This window comes from Scomber scombrus, chromosome 11, assembly GCF_963691925.1.
Source record: "Scomber scombrus chromosome 11, fScoSco1.1, whole genome shotgun sequence".
NCBI classification, from domain to species: Eukaryota; Metazoa; Chordata; class Actinopteri; order Scombriformes; family Scombridae; genus Scomber; species Scomber scombrus.
In genome coordinates this window covers 22,074,534-22,083,636 of record NC_084980.1, presented here as the reverse complement: position 1 = coordinate 22,083,636, position 9,103 = coordinate 22,074,534, and the positions used below count along the sequence as shown (strand labels likewise).

Here is a 9,103-nt window from a genome sequence, read left to right as displayed (position 1 = left end):
GAACATCAACACTGCTCTCCCACACTAGCATGAAACAGGAAACCAGAGGAACATGCAACATTATTTGTAGTAAACTCATCACCTGCAAATGTGTGTTTAGCAGCAGAAGCAGTTTGATAGATTTTATCCGCTAGTTTAATTTTGAACCAAGTGTATTAAATGTTATATAAGACTCAACTTCCTCTAGTTTAATTGTGTTATATAAAAATTACTTGGAAATTAGTTCACAGAATCTGGATTTTAATTCAATGGGAAATCAATTTCACATATTTTGGAAATGCCCAAAAATCATACTTAAGTGGCTCGAGACAAACTGAAATTCTTTCTTAAATATTTGAGCTATAGCTAATATATAGCTGGGAATAAAGTTGAAATATGTGGAGAATAAAGTAAAAAACCTAGAGGAAAAAAAGTTGTAACATATTATGAGAGGAGTGACGTTGATGACCTGACGTTGCAGGTTTGATCAATAGGCACTTTATCTTATTATCAGAGATTTTATGATACACCTGGTGAAATAAATAAAGAACCACTTCCCTGATGTATGAGACAAAAACCCAGAGAGGTTTGCTGTATTTTCTTGTAAAACTACAACAATTAATTCTCTCCTTTTTTTAATACCCTAATTCTCCATCATACTAAATGCCATCCCCTCCAAGTTTCTTCAGGCTTTTAACATTGATCTTTACATACAAGGAAGCTCAGAGTCACGGTGACCTAATGACCAGGCAGGATTACACGCTGAGGTTTTGACACACAAACGGGCTTTTCTGGCAACCAAAACAGCTGACTCTTAATCTCGTTAATCACTTGGCTCCCACCACATTTTTTTGTGCACTAATCCTTTAATTTACTCTCCAACACATTCACTGGACTCTATTGTGTTTGTTCCTGCACGCCAATCAGGGTGTGAACTACAGCAGAGCCAGGTGGAGCTTGATTAAATGATTTGTGAAAGAAAAATATTGACGGTATGAGACTTTTGCCATATATTTGTATTTTTCTGTATCTTCATCATTATGGAGAGAGAGAGAGAGAGAGAGAGAGAGAGAGAGAGAAAGAGAGAGAGAGAGAGAGAGAGAGAGAGAGAGACAGAGAGAGAGACAGAGAGAGAGAGACAGAGAGAGCACAGTTCACACCCTGACGCTAATCTATTACTCATGATATGTTCTGAACCATGAAAAACAGGGAAGTTATATCCTCTATCACACATTTCCAGTGAATATTAAAGCATCTAAAATTACCTCTCCGGGAATCTTGGGAGACTTCCGGAGAATCCCACTGAAAAATCCTCCTTTTTCCTGGTGACATCAGACATTACACTGTCAGCAGCAGTTATAAAATGATGCTAATTATAATGCTGCAATTAATAATCTGTAAACTTCTGAGCTCACCTTTGAGTTTTCAGACAGATTGTCGTTACTGCCCGATAGATCGCTGTGTAGAGACTGTCGGTCCTGAAATACAAAATGCTTCAATGTCTTTAAAAGGAAACTCAAAATCTCCCTGTTGAGCCTGGCTTTTGATTCATAATTTAATAGTTTATAGTATTTTTATTTTATTCTATTGTGGTTGTTTTTGATGTTTTAAATCTTTTAATTTCATATACTTTATGTTTTGTCTTTTAATCTCTTTCTTAACCTTAGCTTCCAGCTTTTATTAAACTTCATCTTTTATTTCCTTTTCTCTTATTCTCTCTTATTTTACACATTTTTTTAATCACTTTTATCTATTTAATGATCTATTTCTACTTATTTTATTTGAATTTGTAAACATTTTTATCATTTTTATTTTCTCTTGGTTCATTGGTCTCAATTTTGGTCTTTAATTGTTCTTTTGTTTTTATTCCTTTTTTGTTCTGTCTCATTATCAGCTTGTCAATAAACTAACTGAACTATGCTAGTGTATGAAAGCTGCTATATAAATAAAGTGTGATTGATTGCTGATTGAATATGTTTATCTGTTTAATGATGTGATCCTTTTGGTTTCCTTTAAGCAGATAAATAAAACTTAAAATCAAAAACTGGCATATTTTCACATGAGATTACCTCTTCAGTCTGAGCAGCTTCGGTTGGTTTCTTCTTGAACATCCCACTGAATATTCCTCCTTTTTCCTGGTGACATCAGACATTACACAGTCAGCAGCAGTTACAAAATGATATTAATTATAATGCTGCAATTAATAATCTGTAAACTTCTGAGCTCACCTTTGAGTTTTCAGACAGATTGTCGTTACTGCCCGATAGATCGCTGTGTAGAGACTGTCGGTCCTGAAACACAAAATGCTTCAATGTGATTTATCAGTTTAATGATGTGACTTTTTTGGTTTTCTTCAAGCAGATAATCTGGCATATTTCTGCATTATTGTAGATTTTAAATATTTAGCTCATACATCAGTGGAGAAACTGCACAGGAGTCCGAGATGTCTTACGCTTACAAAAAGGTTTATTGAGACTTGATCAACGTTCAAGTTCGGTCCTCCGGGGGATAGTCTGAAGCCATAGTTTTAATCTATTTTCACCTAGTTTTAGACCAGCTTTTATTAAACTTAATCTTTTATTTTATTGTGTCTTTTTAATGTATTTTAACCTAGTTTTTTCTCTAACTTTTAATAGATATATTCATTGAATTATTTTATTTATTAACTCATTTTATTTAAATTTTCTAAAGATTTTTTATCACTTTTTTTCTTTTGTGTGCACTGGTCTCAATTTTTGTCTTTTAATTTGTTCTTTGTTTTTTATTCCTTTTCTTTATGTTGTCACTTGTTTTGTCTCATTATCAGCTTGTCAATCAACTAACTGTAAAGCACTTTGAACGACACTAGCCTGAATGAAAGGAGCTTTTTAAATAACATTTGATTGGTTGATTGATTGATTGATAGATAGTTGAGCCATGCCCAAATATGGTCAGATCCAACACATCTACAGCATATAGAAATTAATCTATTGGTTTACAGCTAAGGACAGTGTCTCAGCGTCCTTGTCCTCCGTTCAGAAAGACAGGCAAACACATATCTGACATATCTTGGTTGCTATAGCAACACTATCAGGGTGCCTCCTGTTTGCCCTAAAAGGAGCAGACCTACTGTCTACTGCTATCTCAAGGGGAGACAGTGTCTTACAGTCAAGATTTGGTGCGGCCTTGCAATGACCACAAAGGACTAGTTTGACCCAATGTATGACGTAAATGCATAAGATTACCTCTTCAGTCTGAGCAGCTTCTGTTGGTTTCTTCTTGAACATCCCACTAAATATTCCTCCTTTTTCCTGAAACAGACACAAAGTCCGTTAAGGTTTGGTCAAGGTTGGGTCAATGATAAGTCTTTTTTACAGGACGATCCTCTGTGAGTCCGCCTGTGTTTACACTATAATTAGAGATAAGTGTTCATCTCTGCTGCTGTAACACAAAGCTGCTTCACCTTGTTGTTTTCAGACAGACTGTCACTGCTGGCTGACAGCTCAGCGTGAACACTCAGATTCTCCTGAAATATCAAAAAGACATAAGAGGAATATATAAAGGAATAAAAAGAGACAAAATACAAACTACAGCACAACAGCTGGAGTCGGTTGAATCGCTCACCTGTGATAGACTCTCATCTGCTGATTTGTTGGATTTTTTAAGGATACCAGAAAAAAACTTTCCTTTCTCCTGTAAAATAAACAGATTCAAAACGTTTCAAAACTTTTCCATGAGTTTTCAAGGACCCATAATTTCAACGAGCATTCAAAACCTTTATTAATGTCAATACAGACCACAGATTCCATGAAACACAAGTGTGTAAAAGACCAGAAATCCCATGACTTATCCAAAACTTTCAATGATTTTATTTAATTGTATTACTTTTCCTGGCCTGGAAAATGAGACTTAATGATTCTATGACTTTTCTAGGTTTTCCAAGACTGTGGGAAACACAATTTTTTTCCAAATACAGTACAACACAAGATCATCATTGCTTTTCTGTAACCACTGAAATAAGCAGACAGATTCAAATACAGGGATCCTTTCAGATATTTGTTGCACAATTTATATTTAGAAAAATGACATTTTTAACAAAAAACAAAAACCTTCATGAATTTGGTGGCCACTAATTGGCTCCTTTCTTAAACTAAAATTCACCTTGTAAAAAAACTCTACTTCTTCTACTTCTGCATGTGAAGCACTTTGAAACATCCATTTTTAAAAGTGCGACAATTAAAGTTTGCTTTAGCCATTAAATAAGACCTACGCTGGGTTGTTCAGATGTTTTCTCTTCTTCTTCATCATCTTCAGCATCACTCTCTGCTTTAGTGACCTGGCATTGAACACAACAATGAATGAAAGGGGGAAAAAAATAAATAAATACTGGAAATTCAGTCTCAAAAAAACAAAACACGGCAGGAGGCGGAGGAGGAGGAGGAGGAGGAGGAGGAAGAGGAGGAAGAGGAGGAGGAGGAAGTGATGTTACCATCACTACAGGAGAAGAAGTTTTGTCTTTGGGTGTTTTCCGAAACATTCCTGCAATCCGTTCTCCAAGGTCCTGAAGTAAAGAGGGTTAGTGTTAGAAATGTTGTTAAATTTAATAACACATTTTATGACACTTTCCAAAATCTGTATTTTCTCCAATAAAAAATTATTCTTGAATATATTCATAGTGTTGACAGCACATATTTCTGAGGTGGAGACTTGACACTTTTCATCTTTTAAAGTAATAATCACATTTTCAAAAGAGTAAAGATCAGTTTTGTTGGTCTTAATGTTTGTTTGGGAAAGTAGAAACAGAACTGGTTTGTTAACATGTTGATTTTTTTTTACCTGTTTGTGTTCTGCATTTTTTTCCTGCTTGTTTTTTTCTGCAGACTGTTCCTTTTCTGAGTCCGCTTCCTCTGTTCTGGGGTCAGGACTCGGCTCTCTGCTCACCTTTGAGAGGAGAAGATGCAACAATCTTCAGCACAATATGATAACTATATCAATACAACGAGACAAGAGGAGAAACAAATGATGTGTTTTAAATATGAAAAAAGTGAATGGAAACTGCGAAACACAGTATATTTTAACCAGCTTCATTTTCTTATTTCTCATTTTTGAACTTCAAAAATAATCTTCCTGTTCCTTTTGCATCTAAAACCAGTTCCAGGAAAAAAAAGCTTCACTCAGCTCCTCTGGATATCAATAACCACTGAAGAATATAACTGTCTTATAAGAAGAAAGATTAAATGGGAGGGGAAAAAAACAAGTTTAACTCGTTTTCATGCAAATGTCAGCTTCACTTTTTCATTCATCTTAATAAACAGCTGAACCGTAATGAAGCTGAGGCTGATATAAGAGCTCAGACTGGTAAAAATGAGCAAGTCTGACAACGTAGAGTTGACTTTTAGGCATCTAAACTGCTCACTGCTCAAAAAGTTAAGGCCTCTTTATTTTAGATACTGTTTTCTCTTTACTCGCCCTAAAAAGAGCAAAAATATTGTCCAAACTATTTTGTTTTCTGTTGTATAATGAGCTTTACAGCCTCCTGAAGCCACTATCATGTTTACAACTTGCATATTCTGAAGAGACATTAACTACTGCAATAGATAAAATATCATGTAAACAGGATTTATTGATTAAAAGCATAAAGAAGCCACCCGGTTTTCACCAGAAAGAAAATTAAACCCTCACAGTGCAGATACCCGCCACCACCAATAATACCACCACCACCAATAATACCACCACCACCATGAAAGAACAATTATGCTCTAAACCCAAACTTTACGCATTTATTTAGTATTTCCAGGTGAAAGGTCACCAGTATAAACTGTATTAATTGCACCATGCTGCAGCCACCACCAGCAGAAAACACCAAACCAGACGGTGCTTCGTACCTTGAATTGAAAACCTTTCATTACTCCCTTCCGAACGCCCTGTCAATCACAGTCACATGTCACCAAATTGCTAATAACATCAACACACACACACACACACACACACACACACACACACACACACACACACACACACACACACACACACACACACACACACACACACACACACACACACACACACACACACACACACACACACACACACACACACACACACACACACACACACACACACACACACACACACACACACACACACAAATACCGGTTTGCTGGCAGAGGCCTGTTTGGTTGGGGCATCGTCAGGTTTTTCTTCTTCATCACCGTCGTTCACATAACTCTGAAGTGAGCAGAAAGAGATAAAAACACTGTAACTCAAAGCAGTAGCAAATCATTTCTACTTTACATGTTGTCTACTACTAATTCAAATACTATAACTACCTCTGTGCCGAGCAGATAGGCTCTAAAACATTTTATATGCTTATCTAAATTGTGTTTTTTTTATGATAGAGATTCTTTCTGCTGGTCAACTTATAACAACATCCACTTTGAAATGAACATAAGCTTTAACATGCTGATACACAGCTGCTGTATGTCTGAATACACACTTGTGTTTCATATGCACCCACACCTGTTTGCCACCAGAAACCTGTTTAGCCGCTCCATTCATCCATTCATGCTTTAACTAAACTTGCTCAATCTTTGCAGAGTCGCAGCCTTTAACACACATTCATTTATTTAGAGCAGTTAATGATTGTTTTCCTGTGATATGGGGGTATAAAAATAAAAATAGACTTGACTAAATTTGACTTGAGAGGTCTTAAACAGCCAATAGGGATGCAGGATTTGTCTCAGCTGTTGACCATCCAAACAGGGTGTGATGTGCTGAAGTATGATGGAGTTTGAAGTTGTTTGAAGCTTTAAATCACTGCACAAAGTGTATTAAACTCCTGATAAATGTTGCTTTTTACTCATCACCTCCCACTGGTGAAACAAAGCTGAACAATCAAGTAAAATAACTACAGAAAGTCTTTAAAAAAATATGTGATGGTTTGACCAGAGCCCCTGAATTTGGTCAATGCTAATGGTTTAATGTACTCCCTCAAGAAAGTGGAGCCGTAAATCTGTAAAACTTCATGAGTAAACAAATAAACACACGTGACATTCAGAGTTTATCTTCCTGCTGCAGGTGCATGGCTTACAGTGAATGACGGCGTTTTCTCTTTTTGGCTCCGTCGAAACATTCCAGTCAATTGATTACTCTGAAACAAAGCACATGTGAGGAGAAGAAGAAGAAGGAAATTATGTGAGTGGGTTATAAAGTAGGTCAAAGATGTGAGTCAAGAGTCCCGGCTGAAATACCTGTTTAAAGTCGATTTCATCTTTGGGAACTTGAGTTTCTCCGGAGCTCTGATGAGAAAGAGGAAGAGTGATTATGTGGAAAATAACTCACAAAAACATACGAGGAAGAAAGTGACAATTTATTGTGTGCGATTGTTTTTTGTACCTGCGTGTCCTCCGTCTGCACCCTCTTACGATGGCTGTATGTGGTCGCATTTATTTCCTGTACACACACAAACACACACACACACACACACACACACACACACACACACACACACACATACATACACACAAAAGCCCAGAAGGGGAACAATAACAAAAGATATTGGTAACATGAAAGAAACATGAAACCTTCAGTACCTGTCTGATTCTTTACTGTAAACTATAAAAGGTCATTCTTGACATGAAACATGAAATATTTAATAAACAGAAGTAGAGCTGAATTATGATCAGTATTTGGGTGTACTGTACCTTTTCTGTGGGTCTGGTTGGAACCGCAGGAGTCTGTTTCTCTTTGGTCTCTCTTTGTACCGAGTCTCCATTATTCTGATACAGAAAAAGGGAGACAATATAGTGTTTAAAAAAAATCACATTAGAACATTTGGACAATATGAAAGCAACAGTAAGCAGAAGATTACCTAAAATTATACTAATAGTAATCAAAATAATGTTTTCAGTGCTATTACATAGATTAAAATATGGTTTCCACATGTAAACACACATATTAATTAATTATACTGATGTTCAATTAATTTTCACAACAATATTAGGTATTATAGGTAACTCAAACCGTCTCTCTCATGATGTTTAATGCTTCATTTTGTTAACAAAAATGTTTTTATCTTCAGTTTCAACAATTTACAAGCTTACAAGGAAATTCTTCAACATCATCTCTTCTCTCTCTCTCCCACCTTACCTGTCTCTCTGTGACGTTATTCATCTCGTAAAACACGATTAATATCAGTGAATTTCAAAAACTTAAAGCAACATATACACACCTGATTGTCTGCAAATTTTTTTGTTCGGTATTGTGTGTGGCTCAGTTCCTGAAAAATAAAAGAGCAGAAATCTTATGGCCTAGACTTTCTTATAAAAGATCTGGTAAAATTATACAAAAATCCCAAATACTGCACACTAAAAATGCTCAAAGATGAAGCAGGGTAGAAACATTATTTAGTTTATTTTTAGGATACAGTAGATATAGTGAGTGTTTGCTGGTTTAACTGAGCAGTTTGTCACTTATATTAATGCAGAAATGTATATTGATGTTACTAATGGTTGACATTATGTGACAATATTCAATTTATTTAAAATAACTGGAAAAAGTATAAGAAACAAAAAATTAGATTATCACTTAATATTCAACATAAAACAGCAGGTTCGCTTTTTTATAAATATCTTGAAAACTGACACCAACACTTTTAGATATGTAGAATTTCAGCACAGGTTTTACAAGCAAGAAGAAACACCTTAGATACTCAGTAAGTGTCTCAATGTTCAACATATAAAAACAGAATAAATCATTTTTAGACTTACAGAGTTTGTTGGACGTTGAGGCACAGCAGGAGTCGGTTTCTCCAGTCTTCCTGGGTCATTTCTCTGTAAATTTAGTTGCAGATTTAATTGTAAACAGAAGTTTTCGCCTTTCTGGAGTCGCATCTTTAAAGTAAACACTGCATACATGCCGCAGCACACACATGATAAACTATGCTAGGACACTAATGAAAGGTTTGAGTTTATTACGTTACCTCAGCAGGCTTTGGAGGAGGTTTGGGCTACGGACAGAGAAAAGAGAACATATTGTATATATGGGAAGTTTGTAGTAGTCTTTTGGTGTTTTTTTATTTTTTTTATTTTTTTACAATATAACTTTTCTCACCGGTTTCTTTTTTACTTCTGGCTTCATCATACAT

At 35.7% G+C, this 9,103-nt stretch overlaps 1 long non-coding RNA gene across 1 annotated transcript; it reads right to left on the bottom strand.

Annotated features, from left to right (window-relative positions):
* Positions 1-7,677: 7,677 nt before the first annotated feature.
* On the bottom strand, positions 7,678-8,779 carry LOC133990528 (uncharacterized). Its single transcript, XR_009926966.1, has 3 exons — positions 8,727-8,779; positions 8,189-8,236; positions 7,678-7,736 (listed from the first exon to the last, which is right to left on the bottom strand). It is a non-coding gene; the product is annotated as an uncharacterized LOC133990528 (long non-coding RNA).
* Positions 8,780-9,103: the final 324 nt, after the last annotated feature.